At 31.4% G+C, this 5,000-nt stretch overlaps 1 protein-coding gene across 2 annotated transcripts in view; it reads right to left on the reverse strand.

Annotated features, from left to right (window-relative positions):
* Window positions 1-3,867: 3,867 nt before the first annotated feature.
* The window catches only part of LOC137625293 (nucleoside diphosphate kinase homolog 5-like), a 21,868-nt gene continuing 20,735 nt past the window's right edge, over window positions 3,868-5,000 (reverse strand). For both annotated transcript variants that reach the window (XM_068356108.1, XM_068356107.1), the window contains exon 6: window positions 3,868-5,000. This exon is cut by the window's right edge and continues 575 nt beyond it. The gene's annotated coding sequence lies outside the window, so the exon portion shown is untranslated.

The following is a 5,000-nucleotide window of genomic DNA, read 5'->3' on the forward strand; positions in this document are numbered from 1 at the left end:
TTGTGTACAAGCCCATGATCAGGTATATATATATATATATATATATATATATATATATATATATATATATATATATATATATATATATACATATATATGTGTGTGTGTGTTTGTACATACAAATACATATTAATACATTACATTATCAATTCATTCCATTCAATATTCCATTGTAGGCTACTGCGCAGAAGCACCAGAGTCCTTCATATATTTCTCTCGACAACGAAAAAAAAATATGTCATGATAAGAGTCGATTATAACAAAGAAGAAGAAGAAGAAGAAGAAGAAGAAGAAGAAGAAGAAGAATGATCATAATTAGTTAAGAAGAAAAAGATAATAAAAGGAAAAAGGAGGAATGTACTTTACTGTGTAAGTATTAATTACTTCTAAGGAGAAAAGGCGAAACTTATGATCAATCTACATTATTCAACCAGGTACTTACAAACAACACTTAAATATTGATACATATTCTATAACCATAAATTATCATTATGATAATAATTTCTCTTTTTTCTTTAAATCACATATCTTACAACTCATTTTTTTTATAATTTGCAGTTCTAAACATTTCACGACAAAAATGATAAAAGAATTTCTAATTCAATAGTAAATATACAGTATATATATATATATATATATATATATATATATATATATGGTATAGTATATGTTTGTATATATATACATATAGATATAAATATATCAGAGACAATATCTTGCTTTTATTGGGTTTATACAAGCACTGTCATCCAGAGAGAGAGAGAGAGAGAGAGAGAGAGAGAGAGAGAGAGAGAGAGAGAGAGAGAGAGAGAGAGAGACTTAGTTTTAGTTGTTTATAATCTGAGTAAAACACTAGACTAGAATCTAGTCAACAGAAATCTCTCTCTCTCTCTCTCTCTCTCTCTCTCTCTCTCTCTCTCTCTCTCTCTCTCTCTCTCTCTCTCTCTCTCTCTCTTCATATGCGTATACAACTGACTAAAGAATAGGCTAGTTAATGTATAAAATCACAAATTAAACCAGAAATTATTTAAAAGTTTTTTTTTTCGGAAAAGGTACAATAGTTCCGGATCACTTCGTTTGGAAGCATTCGAGTCAGACTAGAAAAATTTTATGTTATTTTAAAACACCTTTTTATGTTCTAAAGACTTTTTGTAATATACTGATAACTTTCTAAATAACTTAATTTTAATATAGACTTTGATATTTTTTTATATTTTTTCCGAAATAAATAAAATCAAAAAACATTTGAATGATAACACAATTTAAAAAATAAAGTATTTAGAGGTTCTTTTATAGAATTTGTACAAATATACAAACTTTCTATATGGCATGCATTCATTAACAGGGTATATATATATATATATATATATATATATATATATTATATATATATATATATATATATGGTTTAAACATACAATAGATCACCAATACTTATCTAACAAATACTTTTTATGAAACAGTTGTTTAAAATCTCTGTTGGATCGTTTTAAATAGATGAATTGTCATTATCTTATAAGTAATGTATGAACATCTAAAAGCTATTTTGTTATTTAGATTAGGCCTACAAAAAATACATAGGCCTAGACCTACTTAACGTCGACAGTATAGGCTTAGGCCTATATAACATTGCCTGTATTATATGAGATTGGTGCTGTGGCCTTTCTGAATAAACAATTTCCTTCATGAAAAAAGCCTAATATTAATAAAATCACGATTTTGAGTTCTAAAATCACCGGGAACAAGTGTGGACGGAATGGATTTTACAGGAAACAGATTTAGGGAATCTGTAGTAAAACGGATATTTTAGCATTCTAATATTTTTTTTGTTCGAAAAAGGGGAAATCTTATCATTAGTTATCAGTATTAAGGCTAATAAAAAGCTAATTACACATCACTGTATTCGAAAAGGACAAACGGATGCGTTCTCTTAGCACCAACATGTAAAAGGGACTGTTTTTTTGTAATGCACGATACGTAGGAACTGACGTCATATTCTTAATTCAGCACTGAGGATGTGAGTGATTCTCACATTAACATTCAACATGCAATTTCTATGCTAATTGTGACATCTTACATTAAGTGGTCGACCTTAGATTATAGCTGTGTTGGCTCTAATAGTGCTAGGACATAGTACTAGGACTATTTTCTAACCTACTTAAAGTGGTACTTGAATGAGTCTATGCAAATTTAATGTTTTAACAGCTTGGCCTGTCTAATGACGGTGCGTTTTCTATTATTAACATATATTTTTCATATTAGTTATGGTATTTGTAAATAACTATTCATTATGTTCTCAAAGATATTGGGCTCAAGTCTATAATTGGGGTAATGGCATGTTATTGCAAAAAATTATATTAAAAGGTTCCTTTCTTTCATCATATACAGTAAATCTCTTTTCAAATATAAACACTTCTCCAACTTGTAATAGAAAAATCTAACAATTGCTAACAAAACAATAACATAAGTTCTCTTAATTACTTTCTTTGTGTAACTAATTCATTAAGCTTATAAACCAACAACACACAATTAGATTTTAAATTTCACATGTGTGCAAATTATTTGATTTTTTGACGAATAATTCTTTGCCTTATTATAATTATTATAATATCAATGTACAAAAGGTCCTCAACTTAGAAACTTAATATGTTCTAAGAAGCTGTTTGTAAGACGAAAATTGGCCTTGGGTAGGCCTAGCCTGAATCCCATGCTACAGAAGTCAATAAATAGTCGGGTCGTATGAATTATATATCAGGTAATTACAAACGCCATTTTACTTATTGTATCAAATAATATATTGTTTTATTACACATTTCTTTCTTTTATCTTTTATTTTCAGTTGAATTTGTGTTTGCATCTCCCAACGTTAGCAAATTGAGAACCTCCTGTATACCTCCAAGTTGGACGGTTACTCAACAGGGTGACAGATCATCATGTTTCCCGAACAATCTATAAATTCTTCCAACCAAACTTTGCGCCAGACAGCCTATATCTTTACACACTGATGCGTGTTAAATTTACCAATAATATTGACTAACAGACGTAAAAGCCTTGGAGAAATATATTGAGAGACAGAAAATGAACTAACCACCTAGTCGACTTGGATAGATTTTGGTTGGAATTATATGCAACCGGGGCATTCGGTTTTCTTCAAAAGAAGTTTATATTTCGAATTGTTGCGAATCAATTGAAGTACTGCTGTAATTAGGACTATTTCAAATCCATGTTTCATTTGTGGGTACATCTGATAACTTTGTAATTATAAGCCAACTTGATTTGACGATCCATTCAGATGTACATATACTAAACTGAATTACTTCAGATACTTCAAAGCAGACTAGAATTACATTAAAAGAGGAATAAACAATTCACAATTGATCAAATAAGCTTGATTGATTGACAAGAACTACAGTAAGCAAAAGGACAAATGACTGAAAACAGCTCAAGTGAATTAACAAGGCTATGGAGATGTACCATTGGAAAGGGGACCGTTTTGAGTATATTTTAGCATATTTTCATCAAATCTTATACTGAGTACCCTGTACTGTTAAAAGAAATGAAGTTTTGCATGTTTATGCTTGTGACAAAACTTGAATATAAAAGAAAACATTCTATTTACTCATTAAAGTGGGAAAGTATCAGCTGCTTAAAGAATAATTTAGCAGAAAAAGATACTAAAGGATGTCAGACAGTATTTTCAAAACATTTCTTAGACAACTTTCAAAAAGAGCTGGGCTGATTCCTCATATTAGGCTATTATTTGTTAAACTATCCCCCAACAGAATATCAATCTTGTCAAAACCCAAGCTTCTATTAAGTAGTTATTTTGATAAAATGTATCAGCAAATTAAAAGGGAAATATCTAAGTGATTTACTGCATTCAGACTTAAATTTCTGAAGATTGACTATTTCAAAAACAGATAAGCTACTCCCTTAAAGTTAATCAAAATGGATGTATTTAAATCCACTTTCTAAGCTGAGAAGAGCAAAATCTACTGTTTTTAATCTAGCGTTTGGATTGAGTGTAGACTTATCACTAAGCCAATTAGCAACATTAAAAGAGGACCCAGAACAATCTTAGTATAAGATTCCCGTAGGGTTAGGCATGTCTTGCATTATGCAAGAAGGTTAATGTCCATTGCATTTGTTAGACAAACTGTTCAATGACAATCATTTAACCAAGCTTGGTCACTGGCAATGAATGGTCATTGAATAATACTCAATAGATTCAAATTTGTTCACAGACAAACAACCATCAGAAAATAGTTATGATGTCTGCTATAATTTTTTCAGAATGTTGGTCTTGTGAGAAACTACCTTTGGAACTGTTAGCAACTTAGCTTGCGTCTGAGATACTGCTGGGACCAATTTGTGATATTGTTAAGAGCTAACGTTAACATAGTTTCTGTCGATTTGAAACGGTAATGTATAAATGGACAGGGTGGTCTATTGTTGCGACCAAGTCATGGGACCGGTCACCGTTGGAAGTATAATTCAACTCCACTGCATTTTAAAATGTACTGTTTTAATGGACTGGTGGTGGGCTATTGCTATGATCCAATTGTGGAATCTGTGTTAGCTAATTCAACTCCGGACAGAGTGGTCTAATGTCGCGAGCAAGTCGTAGGACCGTTGGAAGTATAATTCAACTCCACTGTATTTTGAAATATACCGTTTTAACGGACTGATGCTGGGATATTGCTATGATCAAATTGTGGAATCTGTGTTAGCTTAATTCAACTCCGGCTTGTTTGAAACCGCAGTCTTGTAACGGGCTAGTGCTAGGATACTGTCGGGACCAACATGCGCGATGGGTGGGAGCTCAAAACGACTCTGATCTATTTAAAACTGAAATGTTGTGTTGAACAAAATGTGGAATCATCTGGAATTTAACTCAACACTAATCGTAACTGCAATGCTTAACAGACTGGTGTGTGGGTACTTGCAATAACTTTGTTGTAGGATCTTGGGAATATAACAACTCAGCTTCAATCTATCTG

Source organism: Palaemon carinicauda, chromosome 32 (genome assembly GCF_036898095.1).
Source record: "Palaemon carinicauda isolate YSFRI2023 chromosome 32, ASM3689809v2, whole genome shotgun sequence".
In the NCBI taxonomy this organism is placed as follows: domain Eukaryota; kingdom Metazoa; phylum Arthropoda; class Malacostraca; order Decapoda; family Palaemonidae; genus Palaemon; species Palaemon carinicauda.